Genomic DNA, 23,659 nt, shown 5'->3' on the forward strand with positions numbered 1-23,659 from the left:
CACAGGCACGGAGCATCCCTGATGGTGATCGCTGATCTACAACCAATTAGCCCTGTATCACCTGGGCAAAACGAAGCCCTGGAGCAGCAGATTTTGTCAGCAGGCTCTGGCAAATCCAGTGACCTGGGGGGGAAATTGGTTTGCAGAGAGTGTCGCAGCTCCTAGAGCATGCAGGCGCCTCTCACCCATTTCTTCTCTCTAGCATCGGTCGTCTTAGTCTGCTCCCTTTTGTTTCTGCCTTAAAAGCAGAGACGCCAGCCCAAACAAAGTTAGGAGGCAAGGCCTGTAATTAGGACTGCCCCCGTTCTCGGGGATTCTCTGAGGCTAATTAATAGCATCCCTGTGACTAACACCTGGGCTGTGGGAACAGCTCGAAGGCTGTGCTAAGAGACAGACCTCAGATGGCTTGTGGAGGGACAAGACGTGGGGCTGGCACCTCCAGCTGGCTTGGGGGACCCCCTGGTTTTCTGCCAGTGATTCTGGGGTGAGCTCTGCCAGGGCTGTGGCTCTCCTGGATGAGGAATATGCTGTAGGGAATCTCGCTCTGACAGTCCTTTGGGAGGCTTTTGGGGGATGGCACACTTGGAGCTGTTGTGCTCAGCAACCTTTTCTTGCCCCCTTCTTTCTGCTTTCCCTCCCTTCCACCTCCCCTTCCTTCCTGAGGACCTGCCCAGGCTCGGCCACAGCCCTCCCTGGCTAATGAAGCCAGGTAATGAATGTTCATTAGGGACTGACCATGTGTCCAACCCTCTGCAGACTCCTAGGGCCAAGGAGGTCTCATGGCTCAGAGGAGAAAGATCCTAAGAGGTCCCCAGGAGCTCCTTAGGGGCGGGCGGAGGGCTGGAGGGAAGGATGGATAAAAGCAGCGTGATAGTGGGGAAATGACTGAATCCACAAGTGCTCCTAATTCAGCAGTGATGAATAATCCGTTCATCTGCAGCTCAGCGGCTGAGCTCCATTTCCTGACCTCAGATGCCTCTCCTCAGGCCAAGCAGAGCCCTTCAAGAACCAGCTTAAAGCCAGTTTTGCAGCCTGATCTCCAGGAAATGCTAAAACAGTCACAAATGAGGAAAAAAAAATCAAAAAAATTTCAAAGGATTTCACATGAAAACAGCCCAGTGCTGTGGCCCTGTAAGCAATGAGGAGTGGGGGCCCTTGGAGGAACACAAGAACAGGGTAGGTGTGTATTATAATTTTTGGTGTATTTTTTTTGTTGTTTTGTTTTTTCTCCATGAATTCCTACCACCCATCTCTGAAGCTTTACAAGCGTAGCCTTTTCTGCATCCTGTGGCAGAATACCAGCACATACCTATGTGCTGGACAAAGAGGGACCTCCTCTGTGTGAACCTGCCCAGAAATTGCCTCTGCAAACCCACACCAAGCGCAGGCTTGCAGGTTAAAGCATGTGCAGTTGAGCATGAGGGCTTTTTGACAGGTTATGCCAGGATTTGCACCAAAAACGACTCTCTTTTTGCACTATGCTTGCATCAAAGCCCTGACTGTGCCTGTCGCTCCCCCCCCCCCCCCCCCCCAACCCTGCAATTCTGCAGGAGGAACAAAACCTTTGCCTGACTTGAGCAGGCACAGACAAAAGAGGAGCGCTCTGTGCCTTTGTTCCTGCTATTTGCTGAGATGACAGACGTCATTTTTGCACGGCGAGTGCTGGGTCCTACTGCCGCGAGTGAGTGCAGCGGGAGGAGAAGCGAGGCCGGTGTGCTCGCAGGGCTTTGCCAGGGACTGCTCTGGTGCTGGATGGAGCAAAACAGTGCTGGTATTCTGTGGTCACAAAAAAAAAAAAAAAAAAAAAAAAAAAAAAGAGAGAGAGAAAAGAAAAAATGGGCTCATTTGGCTGTCCTGACTGATTGTTTGGTTGCCTGAGCTGGAAGGAATAAAATCTGGTGTGCAGAGGGTGAGCAAAGGAGGATGTCTTCCTTTAAGCACAGATGTGTTGTAGGGGTGGAGGATTTAGCAGCCTTGGGTTTTATCTGCTGCATCAGGGGCTCCGTGCACATAAATTGCCCGCTGCCCTCAGAAGGGTGACGGGGACATTTCTGGCTGGGGTAATCGTTTCCCCATCTCACAGAAGAGGAGAAAAGGCCTGGGGAAGCCTGAGTCCAGCTGATTGCAATTCCTGTGCAGCCAGGTATGGTGGCAGCCTGGAAACTCAAAGACTAAACACACCCACACAGGGGAAAGGATGATGAATTTGGGATGGTTAGACACACACAGGCAGGATGAACAAGGGTGGTTCAGGTTTGTCTGCAGACACAACCTACATGGCCAATATATTCTCACTCCTGTTCCTATAGCACCGGGTCTCAGCCATGCCCTGCTCTGGTGTCACTCCAGCTCAAAGCTGCAGATTTTGCCCCACAGTTTTTCTGCAACCCTCTCACAGAAAGAAAAGTGGATTAGCTTTGCTGCCGGCGATAAGCGTGAGGCTTAGAAAAACTATCAATTTCCCAGACCCTTCCCAGGGCAGTAAATCTGGGAGCCTACCTAGCTGCACGCGTGGCAGAGAGAGTGAAAGCGCAGCGCTGGTGGGGATTTAGGGCTCATGAATCACCCCGTGCTCTCTGGTGGCATGCCAGTATCTCAGATTGCCTCCTTGTGTGATTTGCACCACCAATTTCTGCTCAACCCCCCAAAAATATCAGAGTACCTTGTTTGCTCCTGTCCCCACCCCCCCTTTTTTTTTTTCCCCTTAAAGGTGATTAGAGGGGAAAATCCTGTTCTGAGCTGATTTACCTGTGTTTAGCTGTTGTACAGTTGTTTACAGCTACTTTAGCCAGCTATAGCCTGATTTAGAGATAAAATACACCAGGATCATGTTGGAGGTCAGATCTGGGCTGCTAATTCTCACTCGATTAATGCACAGCAGCCTTTCCCTGATACAAGAGGCTCGATGCAACCAAGTTGTAATTAAGGCGAGTGGGGCCTGGGACATGTAATAAAGCATAGAACCGGGGCTGAGGCTGCGTGTGCACTTCACAAGGCTGGAGTTACAGCACGAGGGATGCTTTTGGGCCATTCCTCACCATGGCATGCCATCCCTGGGGAAGGGAGGCAGCCTGTGTTAGCAGATGAGCATGAAGGGTCAGCCTTGGGAAGGCCACCGTGGGGGGACATGACCTGGAAAGGTGTCTGATTTAGGATTTAGTGGTGTAGCTGTGCCCTGGGGGAGGCCCATGGTGATGTTTGTGAGATCCACACAGGCTGGCAGTGGGGAGAAAGCCAGAGGCACAGAGCCATGGGGTGCTGTAGGCTCGCCCTGTGGGTGCCCTGGTCCTAGCTGCACATTTCTGCCCCGGCCAGCACATCTGTTAGCTGGGCTGGGGAAGGAATCCGAGCTAAAAGCTGCCCTCTTTTGGCCTTTTATATTCACTGAACTAAATTCCTCTAGCTGGTTGGAGAGGCAGACAAAGAGCTGGGGTCAGACGTTTCTTGTCGCAGCCCTGAGAGCCAGCACTTCTTCACCCCAGGGCAGATGCTTTGGGGTCCCTCCCACAGCCTCTTGCTCCCATGGAAATCCTTCGGTTTTCCCAGCAGAAAGCAAAGCTCACAGCCGGTGTGTGGGCTTTGCAGCAGCAAAGGATTTTTACGACTGCTTTTCCCATAAGTGCTGTGTTACTTCCTAAGGAGGATGACAACCCCCAGGGCACATGGTTGGGTCACAGCCCCCTGCGATAACTGGCAAGTGAAGGACTTGGAAATCTTTGCGTGAATTCTCCTTTCGGATTTGGATTTTCCTTTGGTTAAGAGGGATGAACTGCAGATGGCACGAGCCTGTCATGCTGCTCTGAAAGCCAAAACCTTGCTGGAAAATAAAAGCAATTTGAGTTACGGCTCAGCAAGATTCAGGACTGACATAGGCTGTTTTCTAGGGCCACCTGGTGATGGCCCAGAGACAGGCAGCGTAGTTACTACTTCTAGTAACTACCTTTGTAGTTCAAGCACCTGGGGGCACAGCGTCAGGAAGCCGGGTGGGAGAAGGGCTGTTTGCATTTCAGTGCCCCTTGTGTCTGACTTGTGAGGAAACAAGCAGAATAACCGAGAGAAAATAAACCAAAAACATTAACAAAACCCACAAAAACATGCCCTAAACGGGGATATAAACTCAGCCCACAGCTTGCTGCAGTCACAGCGTGCTGGGGCTCCTGCTCTTGTGCTCTTGCGGCGCTAGGGGGAAGCGTTTGACTGCTGCATGGGCACGGTCCCTGCTGTCCCCGCAGGGCAAGCCTGGCCCTAAAAGCCTGGGTCACTGCTGCTTTTCCTGGAGTTTCATTTGGAGTTTCATTTGGGGTCAGCACCAGGTCCAGTCCTGAGGTGGCTGATATGGCAGAGGGCCCTGTGACCCCAAGGGACAGGGACAGAGCTGGGCTGGCAGGAGCCTGGGGGAGCCCAGGCAGGAGAGGTGCCGAGTGCTGCCCCCGGGGAGGAGCAGCCCCAGGCCCCGGGACACGCTGGGGCACCCAGCTGGGAAGCAGCTCTGCAGGAAGGGCCCTGGGGGCCTGGTGGGCACCGCGCTGAGCACGGGCCAGCAGCGTGCCCTGGGCACCAAGAGGGCTGGCGGCACCGGGGCTGCCTTAGGCACAGTGCGGCCAGCAGGCCCAGGGCCTGGCCCAGAGGCCCTGGGCACAGCCTGGAGCCCAGGAGGCTCCCTCTGAGCACCAGGCAGCACTGCTGGGCTGGGCGGGTGCCGCAGCCCTGGCACAGGCTGCCCAGAGCCTGGGGGGGCTCCTCCTTGGGGAGCTTCAGGAGGCGCCGGGACCTGGGGCTGGGCACCCTGCTCGGGGTGGCCCTGTTGGAGCGGGGCTGGGGCAGGTGGACCTTGGGGTCGCTTCCCCTGAGCACACTCAGTGGTATAGTCTGGAGCTCATCAGATGTTATTTGCTTTAATATCTGTATCTATTTCGTGTGACAAGCTGTAAAAAGTCTCCCCTGATCCAAATTAACTACAGCTTTGCCATTAGGCCACAATAGGCAGCAAGCGCTGAGCCCAGTTGTGCTGAAAGCTGTTCCACTGATTCCCATTTTATTTAGAAGTTAAACACACACACACAAGCAAATTCCCTTTCCAGGAAGGCAGAGATGACCCAAGATTTTTAAATAATCCCAGCAAATTTTGCAGCTCACAGACAACAGCCACAAAGCACAGGCTTCCGTGTTTCCAAAACGAAGACGAGCAAATTGATGCTACCAAACGATACTTTAAATAAATTCAGCTCCCCCTCTTATGTATTCAGGTCTTGTGTAAGTTCCGCTGTAGATTGGGGATGCAGAAGAAGCAATTTAGATTGAGAAGATTAATTAATTAGTGTCAGGCACACTGAGCCTGTTCACCAAATGGAAATGCTCCAGGGAATTTAGAGATGTTTCGGGCTTCTTTCCCCCTCCTTTTCCAAAGATGAATATTTCTAGGAGGCTTGTTATCAATCAGCAATCCGTAGCAATAAAGTAAAAAAACAGATCTCCTGAGAAACAGTGTCATCACTATTTCTTACTTTATTTCTTGCAGTATTTTATATTGTTCTGTAGGGTCTAAACCTTGGGAGAGGTGATTATTTGTGAATCTTTGCTTTCCTTGAAAAAAAATAATAATAATGGTTCTGGAGCTAGTTACAGAGTAGAAAGGTAAGAATTGTGAAAACTGAATAATCCTTCAGGATTTTTAAGAAACCACCCCAGGGCTCTGGGGTGTTGTATGGTGTCAGTATCGCTGGTTCTGCAGGAGGCTGTAGGATGGCATTTTTCAAGATGGTTCAAAGGGAATTTGCACTGAATTGACCATAAATCAGTCCACACTTTCTTTTTTTTTCTCGAACTGGACCAAAACCACTATTTAAAACACACCTCTCCTTTTAATTAAGGAAAAAAAAAATCTCTTAATCGCACAGGAGAGGTTTTGGTGCCAAGGAGGCTGCGGTGCCTGATGGGGCCAGCTCTCATTTTCCATGCTGGCCTTCTCACCTCACCTGACAAATATAATAGCACTCAGCCAGGATAAATAAAAAGTGACTGCTGTTTTATAATCAACCTTTACACGGGTGACAAAAGCCATTTTGCACAGCCTGCCCTGCACCGCGTTGCTGGCCAGAAGTCCCTGCCTGTATGGCCAAAGCAAACGCACCCAGAAGCAGCCACCTGAAGGGCCTGATACATCCATCGCCCTGATATGCCTCTCCCAGAAATGTTACTTGACATGTTTTCCCAGCTGTGCTGCCATGGCATGCTGCTTATTTTTATCCTGTCCTCTGTAAACACCCACCTGGGGAGATCTGGTGCATCACGCACCAAAGCGGCTCCACACGTCTGTCTGTCTTGAGCTGAGTGCCTGCAGCTCAGGCCACCACTGCTCTCACAAGCTAGGTTTTTATTAGAGCAATGTGGAAACACTTTTGCCTTTTTGGTGGGTTTTCCAGGGGCTGAGACACATGACAGTGGCAGGAATGAGTGATATGTCTCCCATGCACTCTTGCTTCCCCAGCCATTTTTAGCTCCCTCAAATTGTTTGGCTTCATTTGATTCTTGCCTGGAAACATCCAGTACACGTGGAGGAGGCAGCATCTTTCCCCTCAAGAAAGGGCAGGGGAACAGCCCCAAAAGCCCAGTAAATTGCCCATGGAGGAGGAACTGGGAGCCCAAGTTTGCTGCTGTGAAGATGGGAGCTCCTGAGCCACTTCCAGCTGCTGCAACAGCAAGGAAAGGCAGCTCCCCGGGGACTGTGTGCCAAGGTTGAGGGATTTGGCTGCATGGGGAGGTGTAGGCTGTGTTTTATCCGAACACCTAGCGTTGTCTGGCATCTTCTGGAAATGGGACTGCTTCCTGTGTAGGTCACTGGGATATGAGATGGCTGGAATATGAGATCAGGGCTCCAAATCTGTTGCTTCAAGACATCCTTTCTGATGTGCCCCTTAGCAAGACACTAGTCCCCACACAAGGATCCTGCTGGTGTCCCCTCTTTGCCCTGCCATGTCCCTGTCCCTGGGGTGCAGGACAGCCCCAGCACACCACAAGGTGACCTTGAAGGCTGCATCTCAGACATTGGCGCTGAGCAGCAGGCACCGGGCTCCCAGCCCCTTGCAGGGCCGTGGCAGCGCCATCTCTTGCAATTTTCTTGTGGCTCTCACCACATTGCTACCTAGAGCCTAACTCCTGCAGTCCTGGGCAGGGGGAGCAGACTTTTTTCCAGTCTACTTCTGTCCTAGGATCCTGTTGCCCTAGGCTACTTCTTGCCATCTTCTGGGGCACAGGAATGTGCAGCCATGCCTGCCGCAGCCTCTGGAAGCATTTTGCTCCTCAGAAAGGGACATGCTTGCTGAGCAACTTTAAAAATGAAAGTCTGCTCTAGGAGGCTTTTTATTATTATTATTATTTTTTTTTTTTTTTTTTTTTTTTTTTTTTTTTGTCAAAAGAGAGAAATGTCCCAGCTTGCCCAGCAGGGCCAAATGGAAGCGGATTGACCTCCCTCATTAGCACCACTTAAACCGGAGGAAAGAGGCTCTGAGGAGCAGCAGCCTGGTGATTTGCTCTCCTTTAAAAATGTCCCTGTCATCACGCTCTACCGCTCAAACCAGTGGCACCGCTGGCACTGAGCCTGGTCCGGGAGGACAAATGATGAGAAGTGCCCAAATTTTCCTGCTGACAGCCGATCGAGTCAATGGCCTTTGGGACTGAGGGCACAGGGCACGCAGTGGGTTGCAGGAGCAGTTTGGGATTGCACAGGGCTTAAGGGTGTCTAGTGGAGTAACCAACAGTGGGGAAAGGGAAGGACCTTGGGGATTTGGGGAGGAACAAGTGTGGGAGCAAGGGGCTCTGCACCATCACCTGTAAACCTTCAGCTCTGATTTTGAGTAGAGGCCACCTGAGACACCAAAACCAGTGACCTTTCTCCTCCTGAACTTTCTCAGCCCTCTGGAGCCAGCTGTGACTCAGCTGCTGCAGCCAGGAAATGACAGGGAATGGCAGGAATGCCTCTAGGGAAATACCCCTCAAAATATATTTCTCTTTAAAAAATGCTTTTGCTGTGACCTGCTCGCTTGCGTGAATGTCTGCCGGCCAAGGTCTGTCACCCAGCCAAGTCCCAGGCTGTGCTCTGCTGGTTTAAAAGCACGGAAAAGTATCACCTTGTCATCAGTTCTGGCAGGGCTTTGGGGAGATGCGGAGGTTTCCGAAAGCTCCATTTTCACTTGCATCTCTGCAGGGACTTGGGGCTGTTCAAAGAGGTGCCCGGAGCTCTTCCCTGTAGAAAGAATTAATGTGCTTTCATCCTGGACCCCCCCGGCCTCTCTTGGCCCATGTCTGAGCCATAGTTGGGCCACCTAGCTGCTGCCTTTGAAATATGTGGGTATGAGAACATATTTGGAGGAGGGCACATGCCCAGCCAGCCATTTCGGAGGCTGCATTCCTGGCTGTGCCCTTGCACGCTGCCGGCACCAGTTCCCAGCGCCCTGCCATCAGCAAGGAAAGCAGAACATAAAATGAGGCTGCCTCTGGGGAAGGAGAGGTGATTATATAGGATTCTGGGGGGGGGTAGCAGACACTATTCAAGTAGGTCATAAAAAAATATGTGGTAAGGCATCAGTCTGCAGTAATTGTTTTCTATATACATAGAATTTGAAATTGCAAAGCAGGTCCTAGGGTAGAGAAATTGCACTTGGCTTTTTGATTTTAGACATATATTACTCTGTGATGGTAACAGAAGTCGACTAGGAAGATATATGGTATCTTTCTTGCCTTATTGTCAGAAAAGATTATTTAAATCACAGGCTCACTGTCTCGCCTCGTAATTTGAGTCGGCGGTTTAAATCTATCAATTTTATTTCCATTTAACATTCACCTCTTTGTGTGCATTTCTTCCCCCAAATATATAAGGGAATCATTAGTTCCCATGATATAATTTTGCAATTCTTATTGCTAGTGAGGAGGAGAGGCCTCAGCTATAGCAGTGCAATTACAGCAGCGTGTGGTTGATCGTGTATTCACGCTGACCTTTACTTATTGATATATTTGGCACTTGGATGTTGGGCTGCAGCCACATCTCAGAGCTAGGAGTTTGGGGTCTGTGAGTCTACAGCTCCCCAGCTTAAGGGGGCTCAACAGAACATCCGTGCCCAGCCCTCATTGCCAAATTCAGGTCATCTACTGACAGCTCATATATGTATGAGCTACTTCTGACTTGTTTCCCACTGTAAGGAAGTTGAAATCTAGCTTTCATTTCTTGTACTGGACCATTCGAAGCTGGGTTTTCCAGATGAGTCTTGTTTTCCATCTTTCTCTCCCTGATCGCTACTTTAACCCCCTGGGCAGCTCCTGGCATGTTTGGCTGAAGCTGGGGGTCTCTGAAGTCCATAATTCATCCGAGCTTTGGGAAAGCTGGTGAGGAGAGTCTCTGGGACAGTCTTCCAGCAGAGCAGATGTAGGAAAAGCATGGTGCAATTAAATGAACCATGTTCCTCTTGGGTACCACACTCAGAGCAAGAGGATTGTGTGTATCCAAACTTTTGCCAGATAGGCAAGTGCAGCCTACTTACAGCCATCAGATTTCTCCCATGAGGGTGAGACTTGACACCTCCATTTGCTGCTGTCTATGTTAATTTGAAATCTTCCAAGCCCGAGTTCACTTGAATAATTAAAGGGGAAAAAAAAAAAAACTATCACTGGAGTGAGTTCCCTGTCAATATAAATTACATCAGAAATGAAGATGCACAATTGGATGAGTTTGTATGAATTCAGTTTTCAAAAGCTTATTTTTCTGTCACTTTCTCCATGTTTTATAGGGCAGAAATCTGAAATCAGCCTCCTACTGCCTGTCATCGTTCCTTACATGGTTTTTCCCTGCCTCAGAGCTCCTGTGGAGTGCTGAGGACCCACTTGAAGGCACCCAGATTAAGACTGTTTGAGGCAAGCTTTATCCCAGCACAGTTTAATATCTGAACACTTGATGGTGCAATCCCATAATGTTATTTTCACCGTTTTTATTTATTTATCTATTTTCCAGCCTAATGCTAACTACAGCTGCTGCTGGATAACAAATTGTTATATAAAGAGGGGGGAACAGTGATTTAGCTGCCTTTTTTTTTTAATGTTAATAATTGAAGCAACATGCAGCATTTTGCAGTGATGAGAGACATCCACCCCAGAACAAGCACATCCCAGCAGCTCTCTTTGTTTCCTGGAAACACAGGAGATGCTCTAAAAGCTAAGCACAGTGTTCAGTGGGGAAAATGCCACCTGTGTCCCCCCTCAGCTCACCAGCTGCCTCTCAGGGTGCCTGCACCCTATGTGCCTTATGTCCTCACCGTGCACACCAGCTTGGAGCTCTGGCACATCACTCTCCATCCCCGTGGGCTCATTTTAGTAGCAAGTCCCAGGACTGGACATTGGGCCCTGTGTTTTGCCCCCCGACGGGCTGCAGAAATTAGTGATGGGGTGTCAGGGCTGGAGATCTCTGTAAAAATGTGAGCCTGAGGATGGCTTTTGGCTAACCCCAGCTGCTAGGGAGATACTGCTCTTGCTTTTCACCTGAAATCAGAGCTGCTTTATTTACTGTGCGGTGACTAGCTCCTAGGCAGGCAAGCTCTAATGCATACTAATGAACAAAACAAATGTTTTCCCCTCAAAGTATCATGTGTTTTCCCAGACTTCCCTGCATCTCAGCCAGCGAGATAACATCAAAGTGGTACAATTTAATGAACCTGCTCCATTACAGGGGACAGCATGATTTATTGGCTGCTACGCAGAGGAAACACTGCTGTTGAGACTTTTCAGTGTATTCCTCTGACTTTACTAGGTTAAAACTTACTGCAGCCCATTTGACTTGTGAAAAGAATGGTAGAATGATAAAACAGGGATTCATCCCAAGCAGGGAGGTTTATGGAAAAGCAAACAGACAAACAGCAATTAAAAAAAAAAAAAAAAATATGGAGCAAAGGAGAGCTTGGGATAGACGTGGCTGCAGGTCAGCTCCTGTTTGGTGATGGTAGATGACAGCATTGCCACATCTTTTCTGAGAGAGGGGCACATTGCCGAAACAGCCTAATTTCAGGAAGAAACTGTGACGGCTCGCTTTGTAAGAGTCACAATGAGAGCAAAGTCCAGCACGATGCAGCCTCTCCTACAGAGCAGAGTGGAGAGGGAGGCTTTAATCACACAGCAGTTTCCATGCCAACCTCCTCTCCCAAATGCCCAAGCACGAGAGCTCTCTGCTCCCCTCCTGCTCTGTCTCCTTTGCCTCTGGAACAATTACGGTGGGATAAGAGCCCAGCTGCATCTCAGCATGGCTTGCACAGTCCTGTAACGGCACAGGAGACACTGCCATCCCTCAGCAGAGCTCCTCAGTTTTGACTGGTTTCATGGAGCAGTGACTGCCTGATAAAGCCACATTGCAACACCCTGACAGAGAAGAGGTAGAGGGAAGAACGGGCCAAAACCTTATCTCTGCCACTCCCTGAAGTTGTTCCCAGGTTTATTTTTTCATTAAGTTTTATTCATCCTTTTTCTACCAAGTTCCAAAGGAGCTGGTGCATGTGTTTCTTCATCAGGGCCTCATGGCCACAATCAAGGTCAAAGGGATTCTCATTTGCTTCTGATTTTTGCTTCAGAGGGAGGAGCGTGACTTTGTGCCTGGGGAATACTTTTATAAACATGTTCTCCTTTCCTCTGGCATGGGAAAAACAGGCAGCAGGGCTCACTGGGCAGCAGGCAGCCCTCAACAACTGCTTGCTTCATCCAAAGAAATCACGAGTCCTAAGATGACATTTTAGAGCAGGAGGAAGACATCAAGGTGTTGTCCAACTAAAGGCATTGTTCTGTTTTCTCTGAGGCCATGTGAATGGCAAAACATTAATATTTGCTTTTCCATTTCCCTTTGGGCCCCATTGTTTGCGAGCTCAGTCCGGAGACAACTTTGCAGCTCACCTCTGTTTACTCTGGGTGTCGGCGTTGCTGGCCATGTGCTGAGCCTTTCCCTTCCTTGCATTGGCTCAGTGGGAAGGAAAGGCTGGCTAATTCTTCCCAACATGAGAAGACTTATTGTCCCTCTTGACTGCCGTTCAAGAACAGCTTTTTTTTTTTTTTTTGTATTGTGGAGCTGTGTATTTTCTTTTTTTTTTTACGGCTCAGCATTACTTAAAAGTCAGGCCTGGCCCTAGCACACGTCTGCCAAATCAAATGGTTGGCTTGCTGTGAAACTCAACCTTAAGACTTTAAGTGGGAAGTGGTCCAACAATAGAACAGGTCAAAAATCCCACTTGGCTCAGATTCCTCTTTCTCGGTTCAAGATTTCTGACAGTAAAAACACCATTTTTAGTGATGACTGTGTGAACTTTTAGCACACGGCCTCTTCGGAGAGCACTGCATATTCTGCTCACATTGAATTGAGCTAATCTCAACTTGAAACAGATTTTTGTAAAAGAAGACATAAAGTGCTGTCTCTTAACTTGTGGATAGGTAGGTTTTGCCTCTTAAATCACAGCAAGCTCGTGGCTTTTGCAGGTTTATTAGGCATGACTTTCACTCTATCTGACTCCAATTTTACTCCCAGTGTTGCTAATTCATAAGAACAAGTGCATGGCAAGAAGTGCCCAAATGAAGGCCTGTGTCTTGCTGAGTACCCCTATGCATCACCGCTGCCCCATGCCTCAAAAAGCAAAGATTTCCCTCTGTTGGAGGCATGAGAAGGAGATGGATTATTTAGCAGTGCCGAGTGTCAGATTTGGGGTAGAATCTGAGCTCTGCCAGCAGACAGGCCTTTAGGCTGGCTTTCTGGTGGGGCACTAAGATGGCTGGGCAGGCCCACCTCTGCCTCAGGGGCACACCTCATGGCCTCCAGGGAGCTCCCTGCTGGACAAACTCTGTGTCAGGGAGAGGGCTGGCCTCTGCAGACACAGCAGGCCTGTGTGGGGGAGGCAAGGATCTTAGGGCCTTGAAGCTGGGAGCCTGCTTGTGCCTGGGAATGGACATGAGGCCATGCAGGCAGGGCTGCAGCTTGCAGTGGGTGGGAGCAGGCCCAGCACATGCAATGATTCCATATTGGGCTCAGTTTTGAACCCCTCAGAGGACATTGAATTGCTGGATTGTGCTCAGAGAAGAGCAAGGACCCTGGTGAAGGGACTAGAAACCAATGTATGTGAGGAGCCGTTCCTTTCCTTTTCTCTCAGGAAAGGTGCATGCGTTTCTCAATAACCAGAAGGGGGAAAAAAAAAAAAAACAAGCCCTTCTCCTTCCCTTCACTCAGGCCATGGCAAATGCCACTCTTTTTGAAGCAAGTAAATGCCACTTTGCTTCTTCAGGTCAGCTTTACTGCCATATGCCACTCCCTGGCTGCACAGCTTTCATGCCTCCTTGGGCCCACAATGACTTCACTCTGCAGAGTCTCTTTTTTTATTTATTTATTTTTTTTCCATCAGTGACACCCCAACCCCACCACAGCGGTGGCGGAGAGGATTTAGGCAGGGTCTTATCCTGCAAGCTGTCCTTGGAAAGAAGGGTGGCAAGGAAGAGGGGAGTGGGGAGCAAGCACAAAGCTGTGATGCTGTTCATCCCAGTAGCATAAAGGGCTCCATCCTGCAGGCAGATGGCCTTGGAGAGTGAGTTTGAAAGCCTGGACCAAAAGGCAGTTGGCATCTGTGGCATCTTGATCTACTTCTTCTGCGGTACAAAAACTGTGAATTGTGAAATGTGAAACATTGAAAGAAAGGTGCAGAAGATGTTAACATGTAAGCAGGGAGAGCCTGCCTGTTTTTGTCTCACCCCCAAGTTCACAGTCTAACCCAAAAGCAGACGCACACACTGGGCACTGTGTCCATGGTGAGGTTTTTGAGATGCAATCTTACTACTGAGGGTAAGACAGAACCCAGCCCTTTCATACTGCTTTTATTAATTAAGAGTATCTTTAAGCCTCCTCGAATAATGTGCCTACAAATCTGGTGAAGGTGCCAGGGAACTGATTTCTTTTTGATGTGACTGTACTGGGAACTGGTGACACCAGCAACCCAGGGTAGATGTCCCTTCACTGCAGAGCCAGAATAAGATCTGAGCTTAAAACTCCTGGTGAAGCCAGACTGGAGAGGGTGTTTTGTGTGCGTGATGGGGATGCAAATATCCTGTCCTCACCTCTGCTGGCCTCCCGGAGTAGAAAGGCAGGTGACTGGCAGGCTGGTGAGTAAACAAGCTGAGCTGGAACGAGAGTTTGCTGAAGCGAAGGAGAATCAAAGGCAGCTACCCTGAAGGCAGTGGGGGTCTCACAGCCTTGACTGGCTACAGGCATCGTGATGCTTGTTATTTTTTCATTACAAGCTATCCCCTTGAGCTAAGTGAATAGCTGGGAATTGCAGTGTTTGTCAAAGGAGACTTCTGATTCTCACATTGGAGGAAGAAAATGTAGAAATCTGAGACTTGGAAAAGAAAGCAAACAAAACTCTAATACTTTGGCTTTGTAATAATGTAATTATAGTTAAGATGCTTGCCTAATTTTGCAGTAGTCTGCGAGTGCTGAAAGCTCAGAGTTTGCAATAGCAGTACTGACATGCTGTATGCAGAAGCTGGCCTTTTGACTCCATGAGGATATTGAAGATGTTCTGGTAAATATTTACATTTTTTAATCTCCATTGCTAATCAGAGCTGAGATTATTTAACTTTGAAGAGTTTATTAAAATAAACTCTGCACTGATTGCTTCTTTCTGCATTTGCTGTTTTCGCCCCTACTATCCAGATGTTAAGGAATCTGGGCTTTTATCAAGGTTGGATGTGCTGGAGTACTGCAGTTGCTGCTATCCAACATAGCAGTTTGAAATGACTTGGCCCTTGGGGGGAGATACTATTCCAAAATGAGCTGTCACCCTAATCTTTCTTGATGGTGCAATTAGTTAACAATGGGAATCTTGACAGAAATTAGTCTGCGGTGTGATGTTTTTTTCTTCTTTTTCTTTGAAGCAATCCCAACTCTTGTTGGTATTAGCTTACTGAATTTATGTCAGATAGCCCGGCTGGATCCCAGCTTGCATCTGTTCTTCCACTGTTGGTCCTGGAGGGATCCCAAAGCATGTGATGATGGTTTGGCAGCTCCTGGGAGAAATGGTGCTCCCTGCAGAGAGGCTGCCTAGACTGGCATCACTGGCTATCAGGTAAAGCAGCTTGGTGCCTATGGCATCTCTCCATTAATGCTGTAAGAATGCGAAAGCTGGTGAAATAGGACGGGGGGAGAGCATGCTATATGTGTGGAAAGCACACAGGATGAGAAACGTCCCTCATGGGAAATCTGGAGAACTGCAAAGACCTAATAGGGTCCCATGGCAGTAGATCCCTGAGCTGGTAAGAAGCAACTCTGACAGGCCTGTGCTCTTTCCCAGTTCTTGCAAACCCTTGTGGCAGTGATGCAGCCACCCTGTGATGCTCTTACTGGGACTTGGTAATTTAGCTCTATAGCAGGAGACTGGCTGCATCTGTGAGAGATGTCCTACCAGAGGGAAAGGGTCCAGGGATTCTGTTCTTTGTTTTGTGGGGTGAAAATTAAAGCCAGTCCGGGTCTGCACCAGCAGACCCTCTAAGAATGGTGTGTGTGTTTAATGGGGTGGCTTGACCAACAAGGATATGAAGGGTCAGGGAACAGACTGTGTTTTAAAAGCAAACAGAGCTGTGAAAATGCTTCCTGAAGGTTTGGGTATCTGAGTGGAGCCACAGACTTTTGCAACAGTCCCTGCTGCCAGGGCTCATTTCACCCCTTGCACAGGCAGATCTGTGAGAGGACAAAGCAAAGGCTGCATGCCCTGAACTGGGCAAGCTAAGGGCAAATAATTGCAGAGACTAGCGGTGAGGAGAGAATAAATGAGCTATTTGAAAATCAAAGTGGGGCTCAGCACTGCAGCTTCACCGGTGCTGTCTGTGTCCCAGGGTAAGGGAGCCATGGGCTCAGTCGTGCCTTGGGGTATCTCTGTCTTTGTTTTTTTAGTATCAGCCTTGTGAAGTTTGTAGCTTGTCCAGGCATATTCATTCAACACAGCTGCGTTTAGTCTCCAAGTAGAGGTGAGAAGCCCTCGGTTCTTCGTTATGGAAAGGAAAGCATCACACTTTGCTGTTTAACATGACTTTTCACTAATGGTGTTGCCAAAAGAAGTAAGGATAATGACACTGAATGAGCTTGTCTCTAGTTACTGCCACTGAACCCTCTAAATTCCTGAGCAAACAAGCTGCAGAGGGAAAACATCACCAGAATTACCCTCAATTAGGAAAATCTAGGAGAAAAGAAAAAAATGTTTTGTTCTCCAGTGCAGAAAAAACAAATTGCTGTTGTTATCTGTCCCCACCAACATCAGGCTGTCTTGTAGCAAATGCTTGCCCATCTCCTCAAGGTGGTTTTGACCTTGATATGAACCACACTGGGGCTTGGTTTATCACCAGATAGGGTGAGAAATGAGTGCAGTGGAGGAGGTAGGAGAAGATGTGCAGCGGGAATGAAGGCGGTGTGAAAAACAGAGAGAAAACCACACTGCTGTGGGGAGAGCTAGCTGTCTGCAACAGGGTGAAATGGTGTCACAAAGTTCGTGGGCTTTGATGCATTAATGATGTCGATAAGCAGTAAGGAATGATAAATGGGTCGTATCTCACTAATTAGGGCGAACTGGGAATGCCTGAGGGCGATGCTGCCCCGTGTTTCCCTGCAATGCCTGGGGACAGCTTGGGCAGCACCCTTCAGCAGGAGCTGAGGGAGGCTGTATATGAACTTGCATTCATCCAAAGGGTTTTCCCTTTGCAGCAGTGACTTGTTGAAAAAACGCCTGTCTCCTTTAACATCTGTGACAGTCGAAGGCAGAGCTTACCAGCTCATTTTCAGCAAAGCAGCTTGGGAACCACTTTGCAGTTAAGAAGTGAGTTTTGGGGAAAGTTCAGCCACCAGTTCCACCTCCGGATTCCTTTTTGGACTGCAGAACCCTTGCTCAAGCTCAGGGTAAACTTCCTGCCTGTGTGAAATGGCTGTTAGCCTGCCCTGCACAGTGGTAAAACAGCAGTGTGAGATGAACACATAGGGAACCTCCCCTCGTGGAAATGTGTAAGTGATTTAAAGGAAGCTGACAGTTCCCAGAGAAAAAATCGAAGAGGAAAAGCAGAAATAAAGCTGATGAATTCTTCCACGGTCCAAAGGCAATGGAGAGGAGCTTCCAGATGTAATTAAATGCATTGTTAACTTTGTTATTGATAAGACTGTCTGCCGGTGGCGAGGAGATGAGGCTGTGCTGGCTTTTTTAGTGTATTGTGTACCTGCTTCCGCATCATGGCTGTGAGGACATTGGCAGCGTGACTGCCAGTGCTGGGCAGGATAGCACCAAGCCCAGCTCAGATCCTTTCTAAACATCAACGGCAGGCAGTTTTCGGCCTTCTCACATCTTAAAACTTCTCCCCGTGCCCGTGTGGATGTGGACTTCAGGTGAACGTTGGCCTAGACCTGCTCGTCAGCAGTGCTATGGACATAGCGTTGGTTTCTGAGGGGATGCGGCCTTTGTCTAATGGGACTGCCCCTTTCCCTCGTGGTTTCTGGTAGGTTTGTGCCCAGGTACGTGTTCAGGCACCAACTCTGTGCCTTGCTGATCCTAATGTGTGCAGCACACTGCCACGAGCACCCTTCTCGTTCCACAGGGTGTGTTTCTGCTCTCCATCCCAGGCCAACACCGAGTAACATGGGTGTTACATGCAAATGGAAAGAGGATTTGGGGCTGGTTCTCTTGTGTGGGGCTCATTTAAACAGGCAGGTCATGTATTACATTTAGTGAAAGTTGTGCCTTTTAATCTTCTGATCTCTGTCCCTGCTTTGAGCAGCTTTGCCATCTGCTCAGATGAAATGTGACATGACAAGACGTTTCAGCAGAGTCCCATGTTTCTCCAATGCTCCTCTCCTCCACCTAGATCTACTGAGCAGCTCAGGGAAAGAAGTTGTATGGCACTTGTGACACCAAATTACTTACCAGTTGCAGAATTATTTGGAGTTTACCCTCTGAGTAAACCCTGTGTGCAATATGACTTCCTCTTTGGTTATGATTTCCCTGAAGAATCTAGTGCTCAGGTGGGTTTATCTTTCAGTGTTGGTCACCAACACCTTGTTTTGCTGTTAGCTTGAGGTGAAACTCCTCTGTTTTAATTTGTGTGGTTCTGCTTGTTTGGTAGTATTACTGAATGGAGAGGAAGATGGCTGAAGGTGTCATTTCCACAGATAAAGCTGTAGCTGTGCTGGCCTTAGATTAGAAAATGAACAAATCCTTAACCCCTGGACGAGCTGCTCTGAACAAGACTAACTGCAAAAAATTTCCTGAACTTGGCTTGCGGTAACAGTGTGGCTCTTCCCTTGCTTTTGTCACCAGCAGATCTCAAAGCACTTTGCAAAGGAAATCAGTGTATTTTCCACTGATAAATGCAGGAGAGAGTGTCCACTCAAAAAAAAAAAAAAAACAAAAAAAAACAAAAAAACAAACAAACAAACAAAAAAAAACAATGAAGATGGGGAACTTGTTCCCCTACCTGCTATGTCCCCAGCCTTGTGCTCCTGAGAAGTAACAGTGTGGTTACAGGGTTTATCTTTCTCCCTTTCAGCTTTTCCCCTCCCTTGGGTTTGTGCGTGTGGTTAATATTTGTGCATGCTCAGCTGCCTGAGTCCCCAAAGGCAGGACACCTGCATTTTGTCACTGGAAATCTCTGTGGAAATATGCCCATCAGCAACACAGGCAAAGGTACAGTCTGGCTGAAATCTAACTGATCTATGGCCTCTCTTGTCTCAGAAATGAATCTTTTGGGGCTCAATAGCTTACGCTGACATGCTATTAGTTTCAGGCTCGCCTTAGCAAGAAGGAGCTGACAATAGTTGTGCAAGACCAGGTGATGTTTGAAATAGGATCTGTGCTGTCATTGTAACTGAATCTTTGCTATTTGGGAAGCCTTGGCCGGCTGCTGAGCCTGTGCTGAATGGATCTTGCAATACAAATATTTGCCTGTGGATAGATGCCTTATTATTAATTTAAAGCCTGACATAAATCATGAGCTCAGAAATGCAGACTTAAGCTTCCCGGACAAAAATAGATGTGGCCTCTTGCATGGGGAGCCGTTCCGATTATGCTTCCATAATTGGATCATGCTGAAATGGATACCTTAAATTTAGTTACAAAAGGCTAACCAGAAAAAAATGCCAACAATTTATCACAGCCATGGTGCTATATTTAAAGCTGTCAGCGTTTCCAGGATATAAAGCGATTATAAATCCTAGTGGTTTGTAGCTGGCCGTAGGAATCTGCCTTCATGCTGACATTTAACATTTGAGTTCTCCATGCCGGAACCCCCTGATTCAGGAATGTAATTAAGCCTTCACCTCCTTTTAATTTAAGGAATAACCCGACTGCCAATACAGGCTTAAATGTAGGCATATACTTGGATGTGCTGTTGAATCAAGATCCAAATACTTAATTAATTTCTCTCGGTAATGAAAACCTGGCTGTTGATTTGAAGTTAGAGGCACTAAAACACTGCTATCCAGTTTCATTTAACTGAAATAAAGCAATACCCAATCCTGTTTGGAGTCTGAGCTTGTGGCAGCTCATTAGCTATCAGATGAGAAGTGCAGCAGTCAAAAAACTGTGTTGAATGCAGTCCTGTATGAACCTTGCCTAACAATGTCTTGCACAGAAGCCTTAAGAAAAAGGAAAGAATAACCTGCAGTAAAATGTCTCTTAAATTGCCTGAGGCTGCTGGATCAAGCCGCTGGCATGGTCAGCCCAGTGCTCTGCCTCCAAAACAGGTAAAAACAACTTGGAAGTAGGCAGGCATGGAATGACCATCCCAAAAGGTTTCTTCCAGGTCTTCCCTAGCTCGTGCCCTGTAGCAAGAGAGTTCATCTATCTTAAAAACTCATTAGAGCTTCATCTTGCAGCCTCTAGTAACATGATCTCTTCTCACCAGTGTGGCTAAGGACTTTTCCATGGATAAACGCAACAGAATACCTGCTAGTTACAGCATGAGCTCAGAGACGGCGAGGAATTGGAGTATTTCATTCAAATATGCCTGGCCTTGAACCTGCTGTCTGATAAGATTTCAAAACAGATCCAGCCTTCTTTTCCACAAACGTCCCCTTTTCTTGGGATACACCAAACCCAGATACCTGTATCAGAGCACCTCAAAGCTGCTGGAACCAAGAGCTAATGCCAACTCTCCAACCCTACTCACTAAAGACTGTAATGGAAAATTTGTGTCTCCTAAGAGGGTCCGTTATTTGTTATCAAATAATATTTTTACCTTCTCTTGCTGTGACCTTGGGTGAATGAGATGTTTTAGCTGCTCAAGAGCTGTATGATGAAAGGTCTTTGCTTGAATTATGATGCAGATAATCCTGAAGGAGCCTGGTATTTGGAAAACTGGTCAAGAAATAAGGCAATGAGCAATGATGCTGCCTATGGCTCTGCTTTCCATTGTGTTTTCATTTCCTACCTTCATTCTTTTTCCCTTAAGTGACATCAAGCTTGTGGAATGTACTTCTTTATTAGCAGGGTAAAGAACAATAAGCAAAAAAATGCAATAAAAAAAAAAGAAATTGCTTCCAAAGCTCCCTTGCCAACTATGTGAATCTTTCAGGAAGCTAATACATACCCCAGCTCTGCAAATCACTGAAGAATGTGAGTTGTCTTAGTGGAGTAAACAGCACTCAGCAAGCCTGTGGTGATATGCTGGGGATGTGGGGCCTCAAGTCCTACATCTGCACAGACAATGTTCTGGGGCTTCTAAGGTGTCCCACATGAGGCATGGCCCATGCTTCGAGGGCCACCTTTCTGTCAGCCCCTGCCACAGCATTTGCACTGTGACTGTGGGCTGGGTCAGCGTCTACTTTGAGGGTTTGGACTCGGAGCTGATGGAAATGGGCTTTCGGGGCTGCCTGGTGCTCAGAGGAGCCTCCTGGGCTTACCCAGGGCCTCTCATCCTGGTTCTGGGCACCAGTGACAAGAACGTGAAAATAACATCTCTGAAAACAGCATCTTGGTGCTATTGCATTGCACGAGGGAGTGCAGAAGACTGGATTGTCCATAGGGGCCCCAGTCTAGCTGCAGGTGAGATTTGCTTACTTCAGACTGGATGGAAAGTCTGCCTTGATGTTGGGGTCTAGCTGTACCTGCTCCAGGACCTCGGGACACGCTGTGTCTCCCAGAAATTCTGCACTCCAGTGCTCACATTCCTCCTCCAGCAGTGCTGCAGACTGACAATTTGTTTTATTCCAGCAACTGCAGTTGCATGTGGAGCTTGAGTGAGGTGTGTGGAGGGTGAATAACAAAAAGCTGGAGAGAGAGAGAAAAAACAATCATCCTAAATGACTTCCATCTGTCTCCTCCTGTTGCCCACTGCAGAGATCATATTTATGAAACCTCCGTGCTAGCAGAGGCTCGCTACACAGCCAGGTGCCAGCTCTGCCACCAGCAAGCCCCTGGGGACCTCATGGAGCGAGTGCCACTGCCCCCCTCCTGGTCCTCTTGCCACTGATGCTTTGGGTGCGTGCCCAGGATCCTCTCAGTTGCTTACAGGGTTTCACTGCTCATCGCCAGGCTTTCTCTGCAATAAAACATACATCTCCCATGAGAGGTTTTTTGGGGAAAGGTTGTGTGTCTGCATTCACTCCAAAGCAAAAATTCTCCTGCAGTGATTGTTGAGCAGCTGGAAAGAGAGCGTTCAAATGTTGCCCAAGCTCGGCTCTGCTCCTACTGAAGCTGGAGGGGATATCACCTTCCCCACCTGATCTCCCAAGTCAGCTGGCTTGTGCTGCCATCAGGCATCTGGGTGGAGTTTTGGGAGGAGGCTTTGTCTTCAGCTGAAAATGGGGGAACTTCAAGGGGCCCCCAGGAGCAGGGGTGAAGGTGCCACGTCTGTGCTGCGATGCTTTTCTCTGCATCTGTTTTCTACAGCAGGCAGGCATCGGGGAGCCTGGCAGAGCTGAATTCCTCCCCTGCAGAAGCTGGTAGGTGACAGTTCGCACAAGTCCTCATTCGGAAGCTCTATTTTGAATGGAAAAACGGGCTCTCAGCTAAACCAAGCTGCAATTGAAAGTGTCTGTGAGGTTTTTGCTTGTCTAGCAAGCAGTACAAGGATTAACGGAGGGGAAAGGGAGCCAAACCAAAAAATTGCAAGTGCCCTTAAGTAAAAAATGTTCTCATCCTTCAGCCCAAACCTAAAACACATCAGCAGAAAAAAATGAATGATAGCATTTAATGGGAGCTGTAGCCTTATTTTTCTACTTTGCTTACAGGACAAAAGCCCCAGCAGACCACATATCCTGTGCCATGTCTCGACTGGGGCATTCAACTTCTTGTGAGCGGTAAGGCTGTCTGCTACCAGTGTGCTGAACAAGTACGTGCGATACTTTCACCCAAGAAAATGGGTCTCTGGAGGAGTACAGCAACATGGCAATTTGCAATTGATAGATATACCGCAGTGAAATTTTCATTGACATCTCTCTTACAAAAACCAAAAGCCACAGGCTGTCTTTCCCCTACAATCCTGACTTGCTGGCTTCTTTTGAAATCTCAGGTTGCCAGCACGATGCATGGAAGGTGCCAGCACCAAATGGAGGAAGGGATTGCTTTTGATGTTTCAGTCAAATTTGTGCCCTAATAATTGTTTCTTGGGTGGAGTAAAGAAGACTTAGTCAAGCAGACATCCCAACTGAGGGGTTATTAGCTGCAAAGAACATTTTCTTCTTTCTGCTAAAGTATCAAGAGTTTCCCTCATGGCAAACATGAACAGTCATCATACAAAGACACCAAGACACTCACGGTTTTGAACCGGAGCACAGGCTCTTACTTCTTATGGGAAACAGCTTAATGGCTACAATATTCAGCCATGCCACTTTTGGCTGACTTCTGGGACCAGCCTGACTTCCACACCAAGTGGTTGGTACCCTCTGGAGGCTCATGAAGCCTTCTTCTAGAAGGACCTGTGCACCACAGAAGCAGCTTTCAGGATTCTGTTTCAAAGCAATGTTGCCTGACACTGCTTTGGCTATGTCCACACGGCTCTGTTCTCCTGCCCACAGAAACTTCAGAGCCAAGCTTTGAAGTTGCCCACCCTCTTCCCATGTCTCTGCTCTCACTTTGACCTTCCTAACACAAAAATAGCTCTTTTTAGTCACAGAAAATATCAAAGGTGACAGACAATGGCTGGGTCCTTGTTCTCATAGAAGTTGGTGGGAACTTTGCCATGGTCCTGGAGGGGAACGTGATTAGACCAGCGGGACCTTATGACAGACCACAGCCCAAGAGGCAATAGGATCACTGACCATAAGCTGTGGAGGCTCAGGAGGTTACCAATAGGATGGGCTGGGGGGGCTTTCCTCTTGAGGACAATGGGCAAATCCAGCCTCCACTTGGTGGCCTGTGGGACAGGAGCTGTAAGCCAGTTCCTAGAACACAGAGTACAGGATCTCCAAAATGAGTGTCAAGAAGCTAGCCAGAGACAAAGCAACAAGGCTGTCCCAACCTACAGGCTCTATACAACCCAACCCACACGTCCTACACCATCATACCTACAGGCCCTGCACCCTACCAACCTACACACCCTTCTCCTGCAGCCCGCAGGTCCTGCACCCATGACGGGAGTCACTCAGCGTTGCCAGCTTAGGGTTTTTTTTGGAAACTCCTATCGCATT

At 48.2% G+C, this 23,659-nt stretch overlaps 1 long non-coding RNA gene across 1 annotated transcript; it reads left to right on the forward strand.

Moving 5' to 3' along the window:
• Window positions 1–1,089: 1,089 nt before the first annotated feature.
• Window positions 1,090–22,960, forward strand: LOC311438945. The gene is made up of 2 exons (XR_014694450.1): window positions 1,090–1,176; window positions 21,369–22,960. It is a non-coding gene; the product is annotated as an uncharacterized lncRNA (long non-coding RNA).
• The last annotated feature ends 699 nt before the right edge of the window (window positions 22,961–23,659 follow it).

This window comes from Aythya ferina (genome assembly GCF_964211825.1).
Source record: "Aythya ferina genome assembly, chromosome: 6".
In the NCBI taxonomy this organism is placed as follows: domain Eukaryota; kingdom Metazoa; phylum Chordata; class Aves; order Anseriformes; family Anatidae; genus Aythya; species Aythya ferina.